General features: G+C 46.8%; 1 long non-coding RNA gene across 1 annotated transcript; it reads right to left on the bottom strand.

The window, feature by feature from the left end:
• Positions 1-385: 385 nt before the first annotated feature.
• LOC141381143 (uncharacterized) lies at positions 386-21,202 on the bottom strand. The gene is made up of 3 exons (XR_012400840.1): positions 21,075-21,202; positions 20,861-20,956; positions 386-2,430 (listed from the first exon to the last, which is right to left on the bottom strand). It is a non-coding gene; the product is annotated as an uncharacterized lncRNA (long non-coding RNA).
• Positions 21,203-23,078: the final 1,876 nt, after the last annotated feature.

Below are 23,078 nucleotides of genomic sequence, written 5' to 3'. Positions count from 1 at the left end.
CTCCCTAGCAACCACTTTAGGCCCCCTAACAACCATATAACAACATAAACAAGCCATATTTTAGCACAGGAGTATCGTAGAAAGACAGGGTTTGGGTTCTTTTGATGCAGGTTGATCAAATCTCTATTGTCTTCACCTATTACAAAGGCGTTGCCACACCCTAGCAACCGTTTACATTACCCTAGCAACCACATAAACACATGCATTTAACCATTTCTCCACATTTACTGCTATTTTGCCCAGTTTAGTACCATTTTGTACCCCATCGATTTGCCACGCAAACCCCATTCACATTTCCTTTAGGAAATGTACAATTCTAGTTAATGGGGTTTGCCATAGGCAAAGTCCATTCTTACTATTGTGGTTTATTATTCTTCTTCTTCTTCCTTCTTCCGTACCATTTTTCGGCGCGTAACTAGTCCCGCAGCTTTCGTCCCAGACCCTTCAAAGTGGGGTCAAATCGTGCGGTCTTATCGGGAATGGTGTGCTATGACTTTTATAAGGGGTGGGGGGTTTTTTGGCCCCGCAGGGGCCAAAAAACCCCCCCAAAAATCCCATAGACTTAACATTGAGCCGAATTTTGACGAATCACAGCGCCGAGTGTGAATTTCATAGAAATATGGGATTCACAGCATCTGTAGGGGGTTGCAGCCTAAGTGAGAACATACCTCGCAAAGGGGTATAAGTTGCACCCCTGGGGCTCTAGGACGTCCCAAAGTGCTCCCATTGACTTACATTGGCCCATTGACTCCCATTCATTTTCTAGACACTCGTAAGATACTATTCCCGGAAATCGCCGTAGCGCCAACAGTAAAATTCGTAGAGACATGGGATTCGCGACATCTCGAGAGGGTTATAGGAGGCTTCAAACCACACCCCGAAAGGCGGTATATGTTGTACCCCTGGGGAGCTAGGACGTCCCAAAGTCTCCATTGACTTTACATGGAGCCGAACTTTGACGAATCACAGCGCCGAGTGTGAATTTCATAGAAATATGGGATTCACAACATCTGTAGGGGGTTGCAGCCTAAGTGAGAACATACCCTGAAAGGGGGAATAGGTTGTACCCCTGGGGTGCTAGGACGTCCCAAAAGGGTCCCCATTGACTTTACATTGCCCATTGACTCCCATTCATTACATTGACTCCCATTATAAATGTCATATGTCAATCAAAGTACATGGCAGTGTCATACTGACTTGGGGGTTGGCTTATTCGACTAAGGCAACCAATCAGCATCTCATTATGATTTTGAAGCTCACAAGCCACGCCCCCCCAAACCACTTAAAGACCCTTAATAAGTGCCCCATTGACTTAACATGGGGTGGGATGTCCCATTGCAGATCCCATTGACTTCCATTATAAAGGTCACACATCTATAACATTACATAGGAGTGTCATAGAGACATGGGGGTGGGCTCATCTGACTCAGACAACCAATCAGCATCTCAATATGATAATGAAGCTCACAAGCCACGCCACCAAACTGGTCCCATAGACTGCCATTATAACTGCCCTACATGCATATCTTTGCTTAGCAGTGTCCTATTGACTTGGGGGATGGCTCATCTGACTCAGACAACCAATGAGCATCTCAATATGATAATGAATCTCACAAGCCACGCCCCCAAACTGGTCCTATAGACTGCCATTATAACTGCCCTACATGCATATCTTTGCTTAGCAGTGTCCTATTGACTTGGGGGTTGGCTCATTTGACTTGGACAGCCAACCACATTCAAGTTCACTCTGTAACCTCGCCCATAGCAACAAAAGAGAGTACCCTAGCAACCGTTCATCAACAGCTATATCTCAGCATCGGAACATCGTAGAGACTTGGGGATTGGCTCGTTTGACTCATGCTAGCAAACGGAACTTCCTATATGCTACACATGCTAGCAGTGACTAGCTACATGCTAATATTGACTAGCCATGTACTGTAACTTGCTAGAAATGCTCACTAAGTATAAATATTTCATCAGGCATGTATGTGAGGCTTGCCTAGTAACCACCCAGGGTACCCTAGCAACTGCCTAGCAACCACCCAAATTACCCTAGCAACCGCCTAGCAACCACCTAGCAACCGCCTAGTAACGCCTTAGTAAGGGCCTAGCGACCACTCAGGACACCCTAGCAACCGCCTAGCAACGCCTTAGCAACCACTCAGAATACCCTAGCAACCACCTAGCAACACCTTAGCAACCACCTAGCAACCACTTAGGACACCTTAGCAACCGCCTAGCAACACCTTAGCAACCACCTAGCAACCACTCAGAACACCCTAGCAACCGCCTAGCAACCACTCAGAACACCCTAGCAACCACCTAGCAACACCTTAGCAACCACCTAGCAACCAATCAGGACACCCTAGCAACCACCTAGCAACACCTTAGCAACCCCCTAGCAACCACTCAGGACACCCTAGCAACCGCCTAGCAACCACTTACAATACCCTAGCAACCACCTAGCAACACCTTAGCAACCACCTAGCAACCACTTAGGACACCTTAGCAACCGCCTAGCAACACCTTAGCAACCACCTAGCAACCACTTAGGACACCCTAGCAACCACCTAGCAACGCCTTAGCAACCACTTAGAATACCCTAGCAACCACCTAGCAACACCTTAGCAACCACCTAGGACACCTTAGCAACCGCCTAGCAACACCTTAGCAACCACCTAGCAACCACTCAGAACACCCTAGCAACCGCCTAGCAACCACTCAGGACACCCTAGCAACTGCCTAGCAACGCCTTAGCAACCACTTAGAATACCCTAGCAGCCACCTAGCAACACCTTAGCAACCACCTAGCAACCACTTAGGACACCTTAGCAACCGCCTAGCAACCACCTAGCAACCACTCAGCACACCCTAGCAACTGCCTAGCAACACCTTAGCAACCACCTAGCAACCACTCAGGACACCCTAGCAACCGCCTAGCAACACCTTAGCAACCACCTAGCAACCACTCAGAACACCCTAGCAACCATTCAGAACACCCTAGCTACCAAAACAAATACATTTCACCGCATTTCTGCATTACTTGCTATTTTGCCCAGTTTAGTACCATTTTGTACCCCATCGATTTGCCACGCAAACCCCATTCACATTTCCTTTAGGAAATGTACAATTCTAGTTAGTGGGGTTTGCCCTTAGGCAAAGTCCACTATTGTTATTCTCCATACTTATTATTATTATTATTATTCTTCTTCCGTACGTTTTTCGGCGCGTAACTCGTCCCGCAGCTTTCGTCCCAGACCCTTGAAAGTGGGCTCAAATCGTCCGGTCTTATCGGGAATGGTGTGCTATGACTTTTATAAGGGGTGGGGGGTTTTTTGGCCCCGCAGGGGCCAAAAAACCCCCCCTAAAATCCCATAGACTTAACATTGAGCCGAACTTTGACGAATCACAGCGCCGAGTGTGAATTTCGTAGAAATATGGGATTCGCAACAGCTGTAGGGGGTTGCAGCCTAAGTGAGAACATACCACGCAGGGGGGTATAAGTTGTACCCCTGGGGGGCTAGGACGTCCCAAAGTGGTCCCATTGACTTAACATGGGCCCATTGACTCCCATTCATTACATTGACTCCCATTATAAATGTCACATGTCAATCACAGTACATAGCAGTGTCATACTGACTTCGGGGTGGGCTTATTTGACTCAGGCAACCAATCAGCATCTCATTATGATTTTGAAGCTCACAAGCCACGCCCCCCCAGACCATTTAAAGACCCCTCTAACTGCCCCATTGACTTAACATGGGGTGGGATGTCCCATTGCAGATCCCATTGACTTCCATTATAAAGGTCACACATCTATAACATTACATAGGAGTGTCATAGAGACATGGGGGTGGGCTCATTTGACTCAGACAACCAATCAGCATCTCAATATGATAATGAAGCTCACAAGCCACGCCCCCAAACTGGTCCCATAGACTGCCATTATAACTGGCCTACAGGCATATCTTTGCTTAGCAGTGTCCTATTGACTTGGGGGATGGCTCATCTGACTCAGACAACCAATCAGCATCTCAATATGATAATGAATCTCACAAGCCACGCCCCCAAACTGGTCCCATAGACTGCCATTATAACTGCTCTACATGCATATCTTTGCTTAGCAGTGTCCTATTGACTTGGGGGTTGGCTCATTTGACTTGGACAGCCAACCACATTCAAGTTCACTCTGTAACCTCGCCCATAGCAACAAAACAGAGTACCCTAGCAACCGTTCATCAACAGCTATATCTCGGCATCAGAACATCGTAGAGACTTGGGGATTGGCTCGTTTGACTCATGCTAGCAAACGGAACTTCCTATATGCTACACATGCTAGCAGTGACTAGCTACATGCTAATATTGACTAGCCAAGTACTGTAACTTGCTACAAATGCTTACTAAGTATAAATATTTCATCAGGCATGTATGTGAGGCTTGCCTAGTAACCACCCAGGGTACCCTAGCAACTGCCTAGCAACCACCCAAATTACCCTAGCAACCACCTAGCAACCACCTAGCAACCGCCTAGTAACGCCTTAGTAAGGGCCTAGCGACCACTCAGGACACCCTAGCAACCGCCTAGCAACGCCTTAGCAACCACTCAGAATACCCTAGCAACCACCTAGCAACACCTTAGCAACCACCTAGCAACCACTCAGGACACCTTAGCAACCGCCTAGCAACACCTTAGCAACCACCTAGCAACCACTCAGAACACCCTAGCAACCGCCTAGCAACCACTCAGAACACCCTAGCAACCACCTAGCAACACCTTAGCAACCACTAAGGACACCCTAGCAACCGCCTAGCAACCACTTAGAATACCCTAGCAACCGCCTAGCAACACCTTAGCAACCACCTAGCAACACCTTAGCAACCACCTAGCAACCACTTAGGACACCTTAGCAACCGCCTAGCAACACCTTAGCAACCACCTAGCAACCACTCAGGACACCCTAGCAACCGCCTAGCAACGCCTTAGCAACCACCTAGCAACCACTTAGGACACCATAGCAACCGCCTAGCAACACCTTAGCAACCACCTAGCAACCACTCAGAACACCCTAGCAACCACCTAGCAACACCTTAGCAACCACCTAGCAACCACTCAGGACACCATAGCAACCGCCTAGCAACGCCTTAGCAACCACTTAGGACACCTTAGCAACCATCTAGCAACCACTCAGAACACCTTAGCAGCCATTCAGAACACCCTAGCAACCAAAACAAATACATTGTACCCCATCGATTTGCCACGCAAACCCCACTCACATTTCCTTTAGGAAATGTACAATTCTAGTTAATGGGGTTTGCCTTAGGCAAAGTCCATTCTTACTATTGTGGTTTATTATTCTGTCTTCTTCTTCTTCTTCCGTACACTTTTTCGGCGCGTAACTAGTCCCGCAGCTTTCGTCCCAGACCCTTGAAAGTGGGCTCAAATCGTGCGGCTTTATCGGGAATGGTGTGCTATGACTTTTATAAGGGGTGGGTGGTTTTGGGGCCCCGCAGGGGCCCCAAAACCACCCCCCAAAACGCATTGACTCAACATTACGCCCAACTTTGACACATTATAGCGCCAAGTGTGAAATTCATAGAAATATGGGATTCACAGCATCTGTAGAGGGTTGCAGCCTAAGTAAGAACATACCCCGCAAGGGGGTATAAGTTGTACCCCTGGGGCTCTAGGACGTCCCAAAGTTTTCCCATTGACTTACATGGGCCCCATTGACTCCCATTCATTTTTCTAGAACAGCACTAACGCCCCCGCGAAATGGGACGACCTTTAAAGCGTTATAGCGCCAAGTGTGAAATTCGTAGAAATATGGGATTCGCAACATCTGTAGGGGGTTGCAGCCTGTATGAGAACATACCCCAAAAAGGGGTATAAGTTGTACCCCTGGGGTGCTAGGACGTCCCAAAGGGGTCCCCATTGACTTTACATGGCCCATTGACTCCCATTCATTTCTTGACTCACATGTCAATCACATTACATAGCAGTGTCATACAGACTTGGGGGTTGCCTTACTTGGCTGAGGCAACCAATCAGCATCTCAATATGATTTTGAAGCTCACAAGCCACGCCCCCCCAAACCATTTAAAGACCCTTAATAACTGCCCCATTGACTTAACATGGGGTGGGATGTCCCATTGCACATCCCATTGACTTCCATTATAAAGGTCACACATCTATAACATTACATAGGAGTGTCATAGAGACATGGGGGTGGGCTCATTTGACTCAGGCAACCAATCAGCATCACTATATGATAATGAAGCTCACAAGCCACGCCCCCAAATTGATCCCATAGACTTCTATTATAATTGGGCTAGATGCATATCTTTGCATTGCAGTGTCATATAGGCTTTGGGGTTGGCCCATTGGACCCAGACAACCAATGAGCATCTCAATATGGTAATGAAGCTCACAAGCCACGCCCCCAAACTGGTCCCATAGACTGCCATTATAACTGGCCTACATGCATATCTTTGCTTAGCAGTGTCCTATTGACTTGGGGTTTGGCTCATTTGACTTGGACAGCCAACCACATTCAAGTTCACTCTGCAACCTCGCCCATAGCAACAAAACAGAGTACCCTAGCAACCGTTCATCAACAGCTATATCTCAGCATCGGAACATCGTAGAGACTTGGGGATTGCCTTGTTTGACTCATGCTAGCAAACGGAACTTCCTATATGCTACACATGCTAGCAGTGACTAGCTACATGCTAATATTGACTAGCCATGTACTGTAACTTGCTAGAAATGCTTACTAAGTATAAATATTTCATCAGGCAAGTATGTAAGGCTTGCCTAGTAACCACCCAGGGTACCCTAGCAACTGCCTAGCAACCACCCAAATTACCCTAGCAACCGCCTAGCAACCACCTAGCAACCGTCTAGTAACGCCTTAGTAAAGGCCTAGCGACCACTCAGGACACCCTAGCAACTGCCTAGCAACGCCTTAGCAACCCCTTAGAATACCCTAGCAACCACCTAGCAACGCCTTAGCAACCACCTAGCAACCACTCAGGGCACCCTAGCACTGTTGCTAGCATGATGCTAGCAACTCGATTAGCATGTTGCTAGCATCATGCTAACACGATTAGCATAACGCTAGCTACATGCTAATCATGTTAGCATGATGCTAGCAACTCGATTAGCATGTTGTTAGCATGATGCTAACACGATTAGCATCATGCTAGCTACATGCTAATCATATTAGCATGATGCTAGCAAGTCGATTAGCATGTTGCTAGCATCATGCTAACACGATTAGCATCATGCTAGCTACATGCTAATTATGTTAGCATGATGCTAGCAACTCGATTAGCATGTTGTTAGCATGATGCTAATATGATTAGCATCATGCTAGCTACATGCTAATCATATTAGCATGATGCTAGCAAGTCGATTAGCATGTTGCTAGCATGATGCTAACACGATTAGCATCATGCTAGCTACATACTAATCATGTTAGCATCATGCTAGCAACTCGATTAGCATGTTGCTAGCGTGATGTTAACACAATTAGCATCATGCTAGCTGCATGCTAATCATGTTAGCACGATGCTAGCAACTCGATTAGCATGTTGTTCTATTGCCCAGTTTACTACCGTTTTGTACCCCATCGATTTGCCACGCAAACCCCATTCACATTTCCTTTAGGAAATGTACAATTCTAGTGTTACTATTACTGTTCACTTTTTCAAAACTTCGGCGCGCAACTCCGCCCGCATTTTTTGTCCTAGAATGATGAGTGAGGTGTCAAATCGACCGGCCTGTTGAGGAGAGGTGTGCTATGATTTTTCAAAGAGGGTGGGGGTACACTGCCCCCATGAGGGGCAAGAAAGTAACCCCCAAAATCCCCATAGACTTAACATGGACACAAAATGGCTGACATTGATATCTAGATTAGAGAGTCGTAGAAGCTTGGGAGTGGGCTCATTTTACTCCCCCTATCAAGTCGGTATTAAGTAGTGACATAACAAATTTGTACACACTCCCTAGCAACCACTTTAGGCCCCCTAACAACCATATAACAACATAAACAAGCCATATTTTAGCACAGGAGTATCGTAGAAAGACAGGGTTTGGGTTCTTTTGATGCAGGTTGATCAAATCTCTATTGTCTTCACCTATTACAAAGGCGTTGCCACACCCTAGCAACCGTTTACATTACCCTAGCAACCACATAAACACATGCATTTAACCATTTCTCCACATTTACTGCTATTTTGCCCAGTTTAGTACCATTTTGTACCCCATCGATTTGCCACGCAAACCCCATTCACATTTCCTTTAGGAAATGTACAATTCTAGTTATTATTATTCTTCTTCCGTACGTTTTTCGGCGCGTAACTCGTCCCGCAGCTTTCGTCCCAGACCCTTGAAAGTGGGCTCAAATCGTCCGGTCTTATCGGGAATGGTGTGCTATGACTTTTATAAGGGGTGGGGGGTTTTTTGGCCCCGCAGGGGCCAAAAAACCCCCCCTAAAATCCCATAGACTTAACATTGAGCCGAACTTTGACGAATCACAGCGCCGAGTGTGAATTTCGTAGAAATATGGGATTCGCAACAGCTGTAGGGGGTTGCAGCCTAAGTGAGAACATACCACGCAGGGGGGTATAAGTTGTACCCCTGGGGGGCTAGGACGTCCCAAAGTGGTCCCATTGACTTAACATGGGCCCATTGACTCCCATTCATTACATTGACTCCCATTATAAATGTCACATGTCAATCACAGTACATAGCAGTGTCATACTGACTTCGGGGTGGGCTTATTTGACTCAGGCAACCAATCAGCATCTCATTATGATTTTGAAGCTCACAAGCCACGCCCCCCCAGACCATTTAAAGACCCCTCTAACTGCCCCATTGACTTAACATGGGGTGGGATGTCCCATTGCAGATCCCATTGACTTCCATTATAAAGGTCACACATCTATAACATTACATAGGAGTGTCATAGAGACATGGGGGTGGGCTCATTTGACTCAGACAACCAATCAGCATCTCAATATGATAATGAAGCTCACAAGCCACGCCCCCAAACTGGTCCCATAGACTGCCATTATAACTGGCCTACAGGCATATCTTTGCTTAGCAGTGTCCTATTGACTTGGGGGATGGCTCATCTGACTCAGACAACCAATCAGCATCTCAATATGATAATGAATCTCACAAGCCACGCCCCCAAACTGGTCCCATAGACTGCCATTATAACTGCTCTACATGCATATCTTTGCTTAGCAGTGTCCTATTGACTTGGGGGTTGGCTCATTTGACTTGGACAGCCAACCACATTCAAGTTCACTCTGTAACCTCGCCCATAGCAACAAAACAGAGTACCCTAGCAACCGTTCATCAACAGCTATATCTCGGCATCAGAACATCGTAGAGACTTGGGGATTGGCTCGTTTGACTCATGCTAGCAAACGGAACTTCCTATATGCTACACATGCTAGCAGTGACTAGCTACATGCTAATATTGACTAGCCAAGTACTGTAACTTGCTACAAATGCTTACTAAGTATAAATATTTCATCAGGCATGTATGTGAGGCTTGCCTAGTAACCACCCAGGGTACCCTAGCAACTGCCTAGCAACCACCCAAATTACCCTAGCAACCACCTAGCAACCACCTAGCAACCGCCTAGTAACGCCTTAGTAAGGGCCTAGCGACCACTCAGGACACCCTAGCAACCGCCTAGCAACGCCTTAGCAACCACTCAGAATACCCTAGCAACCACCTAGCAACACCTTAGCAACCACCTAGCAACCACTCAGGACACCTTAGCAACCGCCTAGCAACACCTTAGCAACCACCTAGCAACCACTCAGAACACCCTAGCAACCGCCTAGCAACCACTCAGAACACCCTAGCAACCACCTAGCAACACCTTAGCAACCACTAAGGACACCCTAGCAACCGCCTAGCAACCACTTAGAATACCCTAGCAACCGCCTAGCAACACCTTAGCAACCACCTAGCAACACCTTAGCAACCACCTAGCAACCACTTAGGACACCTTAGCAACCGCCTAGCAACACCTTAGCAACCACCTAGCAACCACTCAGGACACCCTAGCAACCGCCTAGCAACGCCTTAGCAACCACCTAGCAACCACTTAGGACACCATAGCAACCGCCTAGCAACACCTTAGCAACCACCTAGCAACCACTCAGAACACCCTAGCAACCACCTAGCAACACCTTAGCAACCACCTAGCAACCACTCAGGACACCATAGCAACCGCCTAGCAACGCCTTAGCAACCACTTAGGACACCTTAGCAACCATCTAGCAACCACTCAGAACACCTTAGCAGCCATTCAGAACACCCTAGCAACCAAAACAAATACATTGTACCCCATCGATTTGCCACGCAAACCCCACTCACATTTCCTTTAGGAAATGTACAATTCTAGTGTTACTATTACTGTTCACTTTTTCAAAACTTCGGCGCGCAACTCCGCCCGCATTTTTTGTCCTAGAATGATGAGTGAGGTGTCAAATCGACCGGCCTGTTGAGGAGAGGTGTGCTATGATTTTTCAAAGAGGGTGGGGGTACACTGCCCCCATGAGGGGCAAGAAAGTAACCCCCAAAATCCCCATAGACTTAACATGGACACAAAATGGCTGACATTGATATCTAGATTAGAGAGTCGTAGAAGCTTGGGAGTGGGCTCATTTTACTCCCCCTATCAAGTCGGTATTAAGTAGTGACATAACAAATTTGTACACACTCCCTAGCAACCACTTTAGGCCCCCTAACAACCATATAACAACATAAACAAGCCATATTTTAGCACAGGAGTATCGTAGAAAGACAGGGTTTGGGTTCTTTTGATGCAGGTTGATCAAATCTCTATTGTCTTCACCTATTACAAAGGCGTTGCCACACCCTAGCAACCGTTTACATTACCCTAGCAACCACATAAACACATGAATTTAACCATTTCTCCACATTTACTGCTATTTTGCCCAGTTTAGTACCATTTTGTACCCCATCGATTTGCCACGCAAACCCCATTCACATTTCCTTTAGGAAATGTACAATTCTAGTGTTACTATTACTGTTCACTTTTTCAAAACTTCGGCGCGCAACTCCGCCCGCATTTTTTGTCCTAGAATGATGAGTGAGGTGTCAAATCGACCGGCCTGTTGAGGAGAGGTGTGCTATGATTTTTCAAAGAGGGTGGGGGTACACTGCCCCCATGAGGGGCAAGAAAGTAACCCCCAAAATCCCCATAGACTTAACATGGACACAAAATGGCTGACATTGATATCTAGATTAGAGAGTCGTAGAAGCTTGGGAGTGGGCTCATTTTACTCCCCCTATCAAGTCGGTATTAAGTAGTGACATAACAAATTTGTACACACTCCCTAGCAACCACTTTAGGCCCCCTAACAACCATATAACAACATAAACAAGCCATATTTTAGCACAGGAGTATCGTAGAAAGACAGGGTTTGGGTTCTTTTGATGCAGGTTGATCAAATCTCTATTGTCTTCACCTATTACAAAGGCGTTGCCACACCCTAGCAACCGTTTACATTACCCTAGCAACCACATAAACACATGCATTTAACCATTTCTCCACATTTACTGCTATTTTGCCCAGTTTAGTACCATTTTGTACCCCATCGATTTGCCACGCAAACCCCATTCACATTTCCTTTAGGAAATGTACAATTCTAGTTAATGGGGTTTGCCATAGGCAAAGTCCATTCTTACAATTGTGCTGGTTTATTAATGGGGTTTGCCATAGGCAAAGTCCATTCTTACAATTGTGCTGGTTTATTATAATTATTATTCTTAATTCCGCCCAAAGTTTGGCGCGTAACTAGTCCCGCAGCTTTCGTCCCAGACCCTTGAAAGTGGGGTCAAATCGTGCGGTCTTATCGGGAATGGTGTGCTATGACTTTTATAAGGGGTGGGGGGTTTTTTGGCCCCGCAGGGGCCAAAAAACCCGCCCAAAAATCCCATAGACTTAACATTGAGCCGAACTTTGACGACTCACAGCGCCGCGTGTGAATTTCATAGAAATATGGGATTCACAGCATCTGTAGAGGGTTGCAGCCTTAGTGAGAACATACCTCGCAAGGGGGTAAAAGTTGCACCCCTGGGGCTCTAGGACGTCCCAAAGTGCTCCCATTGACTTACATTGGCCCCATTGACTCCCATTCATTTTTCTAGAAGAGCACTAAACGCGCCGCGAAATGGGACGACTTTTAAAGCGTTATAGCGCCAAGTGTGAAATTCGTAGAAATATGGGATTCGCAACATCTGTAGGGGGTTGCAGCCTGTATGAGAACATACCCCAAAAAGGGGTATAAGTTGTACCCCTGGGGTGCTAGGACGTCCCAAAGGGGTCCCCATTGACTTTACATGGCCCATTGACTCCCATTCATTTCTTGACTCACATGTCAATCACATTACATAGCAGTGTCATACACTTAGGGGTTGTCTTATTTGACTGAGGCAACCAATCAGCATCTCAATATGATTTTAAAGCTGACAAGCCACGCCCCCCAAACCATTTGAAGACCCTTAATAACTGCCCCATTGACTTAACATGGGGTGGGACGTCCCATTGCACATCCCATTGACTTCCATTATAAAGGTCACACATCTATAACATTACATAGGAGTGTCATAGAGACATGGGGGTGGGCTCATTTGACTCAGGCAACCAATCAGCATCACTATATGATAATGAAGCTCACAAGCCACGCCCCCAAATTGATCCCATAGACTTCTATTATAATTGGGCTAGATGCTTATCTTTGCATTGCAGTGTCATACAGGCTTAGGGGTTGGCTCATTGGACCCAGACAACCAATGAGCATCTCAATATGGTAATGAAGCTCACAAGCCACGCCCCCAAACTGGTCCCATAGACTGCCATTATAACTGGCCTACATGCATATCTTTGCTTAGCAGTGTCCTATTGACTTGGGGGATGGCTCATCTGACTCAGACAACCAATGAGCATCTCGATATGATAATGAAGCTCACAAGCCACGCCCCCAAATTGGTCCCATAGACTTCCATTAAAATAGGCCTACATGCATATCTTTGCTTAGCAGTGTCCTATTGACTTGGGGGTTGGCTCATTTGACTTGGACAACCAACCACATTCAAGTTCACTCTGTAACCTCGCCCATAGCAACAAAACAGAGTACCCTAGCAACCATTCATCAACAGCTATATCTCAGCATCGGAACATCGTAGACACTTGGGGATTGGCTCGTTTGACTCATGCTAGCAAACGGAACTTCCTGTATGCTACACATGCTAGCAGTGACTAGCTACATGCTAATATTGACTAGCCAAGTACTGTAACTTGCTAGAAATGCTTACTAAGTATAATTATTTCATCAGGCATGTATATGAGGCTTGCCTAGTAACCACCCCGGGTACCCTAGCAACTGCCTAGCAACCACTCAAATTACCCTAGCAACCGCCTAGCAACCACCTAGCAACCGCCTAGTAGCGCCTTAGTAAGGGCCTAGCGACCACTCAGGACACCCTAGCAACCGCCTAGCAACGCCTTAGCAACCACTTAGAATACCCTAGCAACCACCTAGCAACGCCTTAGCAACGACCTAGCAACCACTCAGGACACCCTAGCAACCGCCTAGCAACACCTTAGCAACCACCTAGCAACCACTTAGGACACCCTAGCAACCGCCTAGCAACCACTCAGAACACCCTAGCAACACCTTAGCAACCACCTAGCAACCACTTAGGACACCTTAGCAACCGCCTAGCAACACCTTAGCAACCACCTACCAACCACTCAGAACACCCTAGCAACCGCCTAGCAACCACCTAGCAACCACTCAGAACAACCTAGCAACCGCCTAGCAACACCTTAGCAACCACCTAGCAACCACTCAGGACACCCTAGCAACCGCCTAGCAACACCTTAGCAACAACCTAGCAACCACTCAGAACACCCTAGCAACCGCCTAGCAACACCTTAGCAACCACCTAGCAACCACTCAGGACACCCTAGCAACCGCTTAGCAATGCCTTAGCAACCACTTAGAATACCCTAGCAACCACCTAGCAACATCTTAGCAACCACCATTTCTTACCTTTCCAGTGCTATTGCCCAGTTTAGTACCATTTTGTACCCCATCGATTTGCCACGCAAACCCCATTCACATTTCCTTTAGGAAATGTACAATTCTAGTTAATGGGGTTTGCCTTAGGCAAAGTCCATTCTTACTATTGTGGTTTATTATTCTGTCTTCTTCTTCTTCTTCCGTACACTTTTTCGGCGCGTAACTAGTCCCGCAGCTTTCGTCCCAGACCCTTGAAAGTGGGCTCAAATCGTGCGGCTTTATCGGGAATGGTGTGCTATGACTTTTATAAGGGGTGGGTGGTTTTGGGGCCCCGCAGGGGCCCCAAAACCACCCCCCAAAACGCATTGACTCAACATTACGCCCAACTTTGACACATTATAGCGCCAAGTGTGAAATTCATAGAAATATGGGATTCACAGCATCTGTAGAGGGTTGCAGCCTAAGTAAGAACATACCCCGCAAGGGGGTATAAGTTGTACCCCTGGGGCTCTAGGACGTCCCAAAGTTTTCCCATTGACTTACATGGGCCCCATTGACTCCCATTCATTTTTCTAGAACAGCACTAACGCCCCCGCGAAATGGGACGACCTTTAAAGCGTTATAGCGCCAAGTGTGAAATTCGTAGAAATATGGGATTCGCAACATCTGTAGGGGGTTGCAGCCTGTATGAGAACATACCCCAAAAAGGGGTATAAGTTGTACCCCTGGGGTGCTAGGACGTCCCAAAGGGGTCCCCATTGACTTTACATGGCCCATTGACTCCCATTCATTTCTTGACTCACATGTCAATCACATTACATAGCAGTGTCATACAGACTTGGGGGTTGCCTTACTTGGCTGAGGCAACCAATCAGCATCTCAATATGATTTTGAAGCTCACAAGCCACGCCCCCCCAAACCATTTAAAGACCCTTAATAACTGCCCCATTGACTTAACATGGGGTGGGATGTCCCATTGCACATCCCATTGACTTCCATTATAAAGGTCACACATCTATAACATTACATAGGAGTGTCATAGAGACATGGGGGTGGGCTCATTTGACTCAGGCAACCAATCAGCATCACTATATGATAATGAAGCTCACAAGCCACGCCCCCAAATTGATCCCATAGACTTCTATTATAATTGGGCTAGATGCATATCTTTGCATTGCAGTGTCATATAGGCTTTGGGGTTGGCCCATTGGACCCAGACAACCAATGAGCATCTCAATATGGTAATGAAGCTCACAAGCCACGCCCCCAAACTGGTCCCATAGACTGCCATTATAACTGGCCTACATGCATATCTTTGCTTAGCAGTGTCCTATTGACTTGGGGTTTGGCTCATTTGACTTGGACAGCCAACCACATTCAAGTTCACTCTGCAACCTCGCCCATAGCAACAAAACAGAGTACCCTAGCAACCGTTCATCAACAGCTATATCTCAGCATCGGAACATCGTAGAGACTTGGGGATTGCCTTGTTTGACTCATGCTAGCAAACGGAACTTCCTATATGCTACACATGCTAGCAGTGACTAGCTACATGCTAATATTGACTAGCCATGTACTGTAACTTGCTAGAAATGCTTACTAAGTATAAATATTTCATCAGGCAAGTATGTAAGGCTTGCCTAGTAACCACCCAGGGTACCCTAGCAACTGCCTAGCAACCACCCAAATTACCCTAGCAACCGCCTAGCAACCACCTAGCAACCGTCTAGTAACGCCTTAGTAAAGGCCTAGCGACCACTCAGGACACCCTAGCAACTGCCTAGCAACGCCTTAGCAACCCCTTAGAATACCCTAGCAACCACCTAGCAACGCCTTAGCAACCACCTAGCAACCACTCAGGGCACCCTAGCACTGTTGCTAGCATGATGCTAGCAACTCGATTAGCATGTTGCTAGCATCATGCTAACACGATTAGCATAACGCTAGCTACATGCTAATCATGTTAGCATGATGCTAGCAACTCGATTAGCATGTTGTTAGCATGATGCTAACACGATTAGCATCATGCTAGCTACATGCTAATCATATTAGCATGATGCTAGCAAGTCGATTAGCATGTTGCTAGCATCATGCTAACACGATTAGCATCATGCTAGCTACATGCTAATTATGTTAGCATGATGCTAGCAACTCGATTAGCATGTTGTTAGCATGATGCTAATATGATTAGCATCATGCTAGCTACATGCTAATCATATTAGCATGATGCTAGCAAGTCGATTAGCATGTTGCTAGCATGATGCTAACACGATTAGCATCATGCTAGCTACATACTAATCATGTTAGCATCATGCTAGCAACTCGATTAGCATGTTGCTAGCGTGATGTTAACACAATTAGCATCATGCTAGCTGCATGCTAATCATGTTAGCACGATGCTAGCAACTCGATTAGCATGTTGTTCTATTGCCCAGTTTACTACCGTTTTGTACCCCATCGATTTGCCACGCAAACCCCATTCACATTTCCTTTAGGAAATGTACAATTCTAGTTAATGGGGTTTGCCTTAGGCAAAGTCCATTCTTACTATTGTGGTTTATTATTCTGTCTTCTTCTTCTTCTTCCGTACACTTTTTCGGCGCGTAACTAGTCCCGCAGCTTTCGTCCCAGACCCTTGAAAGTGGGCTCAAATCGTGCGGCTTTATCGGGAATGGTGTGCTATGACTTTTATAAGGGGTGGGTGGTTTTGGGGCCCCGCAGGGGCCCCAAAACCACCCCCCAAAACGCATTGACTCAACATTACGCCCAACTTTGACACATTATAGCGCCAAGTGTGAAATTCATAGAAATATGGGATTCACAGCATCTGTAGAGGGTTGCAGCCTAAGTAAGAACATACCCCGCAAGGGGGTATAAGTTGTACCCCTGGGGCTCTAGGACGTCCCAAAGTTTTCCCATTGACTTACATGGGCCCCATTGACTCCCATTCATTTTTCTAGAACAGCACTAACGCCCCCGCGAAATGGGACGACCTTTAAAGCGTTATAGCGCCAAGTGTGAAATTCGTAGAAATATGGGATTCGCAACATCTGTAGGGGGTTGCAGCCTGTATGAGAACATACCCCAAAAAGGGGTATAAGTTGTACCCCTGGGGTGCTAGGACGTCCCAAAGGGGTCCCCATTGACTTTACATGGCCCATTGACTCCCATTCATTTCTTGACTCACATGTCAATCACATTACATAGCAGTGTCATACAGACTTGGGGGTTGCCTTACTTGGCTGAGGCAACCAATCAGCATCTCAATATGATTTTGAAGCTCACAAGCCACGCCCCCCCAAACCATTTAAAGACCCTTAATAACTGCCCCATTGACTTAACATGGGGTGGGATGTCCCATTGCACATCCCATTGACTTCCATTATAAAGGTCACACATCTATAACATTACATAGGAGTGTCATAGAGACATGGGGGTGGGCTCATTTGACTCAGGCAACCAATCAGCATCACTATATGATAATGAAGCTCACAAGCCACGCCCCCAAATTGATCCCATAGACTTCTATTATAATTGGGCTAGATGCATATCTTTGCATTGCAGTGTCATATAGGCTTTGGGGTTGGCCCATTGGACCCAGACAACCAATGAGCATCTCAATATGGTAATGAAGCTCACAAGCCACGCCCCCAAACTGGTCCCATAGACTGCCATTATAACTGGCCTACATGCATATCTTTGCTTAGCAGTGTCCTATTGACTTGGGGTTTGGCTCATTTGACTTGGACAGCCAACCACATTCAAGTTCACTCTGCAACCTCGCCCATAGCAACAAAACAGAGTACCCTAGCAACCGTTCATCAACAGCTATATCTCAGCATCGGAACATCGTAGAGACTTGGGGATTGCCTTGTTTGACTCATGCTAGCAAACGGAACTTCCTATATGCTACACATGCTAGCAGTGACTAGCTACATGCTAATATTGACTAGCCATGTACTGTAACTTGCTAGAAATGCTTACTAAGTATAAATATTTCATCAGGCAAGTATGTAAGGCTTGCCTAGTAACCACCCAGGGTACCCTAGCAACTGCCTAGCAACCACCCAAATTACCCTAGCAACCGCCTAGCAACCACCTAGCAACCGTCTAGTAACGCCTTAGTAAAGGCCTAGCGACCACTCAGGACACCCTAGCAACTGCCTAGCAACGCCTTAGCAACCCCTTAGAATACCCTAGCAACCACCTAGCAACGCCTTAGCAACCACCTAGCAACCACTCAGGGCACCCTAGCACTGTTGCTAGCATGATGCTAGCAACTCGATTAGCATGTTGCTAGCATCATGCTAACACGATTAGCATAACGCTAGCTACATGCTAATCATGTTAGCATGATGCTAGCAACTCGATTAGCATGTTGTTAGCATGATGCTAACACGATTAGCATCATGCTAGCTACATGCTAATCATATTAGCATGATGCTAGCAAGTCGATTAGCATGTTGCTAGCATCATGCTAACACGATTAGCATCATGCTAGCTACATGCTAATTATGTTAGCATGATGCTAGCAACTCGATTAGCATGTTGTTAGCATGATGCTAATATGATTAGCATCATGCTAGCTACATGCTAATCATATTAGCATGATGCTAGCAAGTCGATTAGCATGTTGCTAGCATGATGCTAACACGATTAGCATCATGCTAGCTACATACTAATCATGTTAGCATCATGCTAGCAACTCGATTAGCATGTTGCTAGCGTGATGTTAACACAATTAGCATCATGCTAGCTGCATGCTAATCATGTTAGCACGATGCTAGCAACTCGATTAGCATGTTGTTCTATTGCCCAGTTTACTACCGTTTTGTACCCCATCGATTTGCCACGCAAACCCCATTCACATTTCCTTTAGGAAATGTACAATTCTAGTTAATGGGGTTTGCCTTAGGCAAAGTCCATTCTTACTATTGTGGTTTATTATTATAATTATTATTCTTCTTCCGTACGTTTTTTCGGCGCGTAACTAGTCCCGCAGCTTTCGTCCCAGACCCTTGAAAGTGGGCTCAAATCGTGCGGTCTTATCGGGAATGGTGTGCTATGACTTTTATAAGGGGTGGGGGGTTTTTTGGCCCCGCAGGGGCCAAAAAACCCCCCCAAAAATCCCATAGACTTAACATTGAGCCGAACTTTGACGAATCACAGCGCCGAGTGTGAATTTCATAGAAATATGGGATTCACAGCATCTGTAGGGGGTTGCAGCCTAAGTAAGAACATACCTCGCAAGGGGGTAAAAGTTGCACCCCTGGGGCTCTAGGACGTCCCAAAGTGCTCCCATTGACTAACATGGGCCCCATTGACTCCCATTCATTTTCTAGACACTCGTAAGATACTATTCCCGGAAATCGCCGTAGCGCCAACAGTGAATATCGTAGAGACATGGGATTCGCGACATCTCGAGAGGGTTATAGGAGGCTTCAACCCACACCCCGAAAGGCGGTAAATGTTGTACCCCTGGGGAGCTAGGACGTCCCAAAGTCTCCATTGACTTTACATGGAGCCGAACTTTGACGAATCACAGCGCCGAGTGTGAATTTCATAGAAATATGGGATTCACAACATCTGTAGGGGGTTGCATCCTAAGTGAGAACATACCCTGAAAGAGGGTATAGGTTGTACCCCTGGGGTGCTAGGACGTCCCAAAAGGGTCCCCATTGACTTTACATTGCCCATTGACTCCCATTCATTACATTGACTCCCATTATAAATGTCATATGTCAATCAAAGTACATAGCACTGTCATACAGACTTGGGGGTTGGCTTATTTGACTAAGGCAACCAATCAGCATCTCATTATGATTTTGAAGCTCACAAGCCACGCCCCCCCAAACCACTTAAAGACCCTTAATAAGTGCCCCATTGACTTAACATGGGATGGGATGTCCCATTGCAGATCCCATTGACTTCCATTATAAAGGTCACACATCTATAACATTACATAGGAGTGTCATAGAGACATGGGGGTGGGCTCATCTGACTCAGACAACCAATCAGCATCTCAATATGATAATTAAGCTCACAAGCCACGCCCCCAAACTGGTCCCATAGACTGCCATTATAACTGCCCTACATGCATATCTTTGCTTAGCAGTGTCCTATTGACTTGGGGGATGGCTCATCTGACTCACACAACCAATGAGCATCTCAATATGATAATGAATCTCACAAGCCACGCCCCCAAACTGGTCCCATAGACTGCCATTATAACTGCCCTACATGCATATCTTTGCTTAGCAGTGTCCTATTGACTTGGGGGTTGGCTCATTTGACTTGGACAGCCAACCACATTCAAGTTCACTCTGTAACCTCGCCCATAGCAACAAAAGAGAGTACCCTAGCAACCGTTCATCAACAGCTATATCTCAGCATCGGAACATCGTAGAGACTTGGGGATTGGCTCGTTTGACTCATGCTAGCAAACGGAACTTCCTATATGCTACACATGCTAGCAGTGACTAGCTACATGCTAATATTGACTAGCCATGTACTGTAACTTGCTAGAAATGCTCACTAAGTATAAATATTTCATCAGGCATGTATGTGAGGCTTGCCTAGTAACCACCCAGGGTAGCCTAGCAACTGCCTAGCAACCACCCAAATTACCCTAGCAACCGCCTAGCAACCACCTAGCAACCGCCTAGTAACGCCTTAGTAAGGGCCTAGCGACCACTCAGGACACCCTAGCAACCGCCTAGCAACGCCTTAGCAACCACTCAGAATACCCTAGCAACCACCTAGCAACACCTTAGCAACCACCTAGCAACCACTCAGGACACCCTAGCAACCGCCTAGCAACACCTTAGCAACCACCTAGCAACCACTTAGGACACCCTAGCAACCGCCTAGCAACGCCTTAGCAACCACTTGGAATACCCTAGCAACCGCCTAGCAACACCTTAGCAACCACCTAGCAACCACTTAGGACACCCTAGCAACCGCCTAGCAACGCCTTAGCAACCACTTAGAATACCCTAGCAACCACCTAGCAACACCTTAGCAACCACCTAGCAACCACTCAGGACACCTTAGCAACCGCCTAGCAACACCTTAGCAACCACCTAGCAACCACTCAGAACACCCTAGCAACCACCTAGCAACACCTTAGCAACCACCTAGCAACCACTCAGGATACCCTAGCAACCACCTAGCAACACCTTAGCAACCACTCAGGACACCCTAGCAACCGCCTAGCAACCACTTAGAATACCCTAGCAACCACCTAGCAACACCTTAGCAACCACCTAGCAACCACTTAGGACACCTTAGCAACCGCCTAGCAACAACTCAGGACACCCTAGCAACCACCTAGCAACACCTTAGCAACCACCTAGCAACCACTCAGGACACCCTAGCAACCGCCTAGCAACCACTTAGAATACCCTAACAACCACCTAGCAACACCTTAGCAACCACCTAGCAACCACTTAGGACACCTTAGCAACCGCCTAGCAACACCTTAGCAACCACCTAGCAACCACTTAGGACACCCTAGCAACCACCTAGCAAGACCTTAGCAACCACCTAGCAACCACTTAGGACACCTTAGCAACCGCCTAGCAACACCTTAGCAACCACCTAGCAACCACTTAGGACACCCTAGCAACCACCTAGCAAGACCTTAGCAACCACCTAGCAACCACTTAGGACACCTTAGCAACCGCCTAGCAACACCTTAGCAACCTCCTAGCAACCACTCAGAACACCCTAGCAACCGCCTAGAAACACCTTAGCAACCACCTAGCAACCACTCAGGACACCCTAGCAACCGCCTAGCAACACCTTAGCAACCACATAGCAACCACTTAGGACACCTTAGCAACCACCCAGCAACCACTCAGAACACCCTAGCAACCATTCAGAACACCCTAGCAACCAAAACAAATACATTGTACCCCATCGATTTGCCACGCAAACCCCATTCACATTTCCTTTAGGAAATGTACAATTCTAGTTAATGGGGTTTGCCATAGGCAAAGTCCATTCTTACTATTGTGGTTTATTATTCTTCTTCTTCTTCCTTCTTCCGTACCATTTTTCGGCGCGTAACTAGTCCCGCAGCTTTCGTCCCAGACCCTTCAAAGTGGGGTCAAATCGTGCGGTCTTATCGGGAATGGTGTGCTATGACTTTTATAAGGGGTGGGGGGTTTTTTGGCCCCGCAGGGGCCAAAAAACCCCCCCAAAAATCCCATAGACTTAACATTGAGCCGAATTTTGACGAATCACAGCGCCGAGTGTGAATTTCATAGAAATATGGGATTCACAGCATCTGTAGGGGGTTGCAGCCTAAGTGAGAACATACCTCGCAAAGGGGTATAAGTTGCACCCCTGGGGCTCTAGGACGTCCCAAAGTGCTCCCATTGACTTACATTGGCCCATTGACTCCCATTCATTTTCTAGACACTCGTAAGATACTATTCCCGGAAATCGCCGTAGCGCCAACAGTAAAATTCGTAGAGACATGGGATTCGCGACATCTCGAGAGGGTTATAGGAGGCTTCAAACCACACCCCGAAAGGCGGTATATGTTGTACCCCTGGGGAGCTAGGACGTCCCAAAGTCTCCATTGACTTTACATGGAGCCGAACTTTGACGAATCACAGCGCCGAGTGTGAATTTCATAGAAATATGGGATTCACAACATCTGTAGGGGGTTGCAGCCTAAGTGAGAACATACCCTGAAAGGGGGAATAGGTTGTACCCCTGGGGTGCTAGGACGTCCCAAAAGGGTCCCCATTGACTTTACATTGCCCATTGACTCCCATTCATTACATTGACTCCCATTATAAATGTCATATGTCAATCAAAGTACATGGCAGTGTCATACTGACTTGGGGGTTGGCTTATTCGACTAAGGCAACCAATCAGCATCTCATTATGATTTTGAAGCTCACAAGCCACGCCCCCCCAAACCACTTAAAGACCCTTAATAAGTGCCCCATTGACTTAACATGGGGTGGGATGTCCCATTGCAGAT

This window comes from Danio rerio, chromosome 3 (genome assembly GCF_049306965.1).
Source record: "Danio rerio strain Tuebingen ecotype United States chromosome 3, GRCz12tu, whole genome shotgun sequence".
Taxonomy (NCBI): Eukaryota; Metazoa; Chordata; class Actinopteri; order Cypriniformes; family Danionidae; genus Danio; species Danio rerio.
Note: the sequence above shows the minus strand (reverse complement) of the source record. Positions and strands in the feature narration are given on the sequence as shown.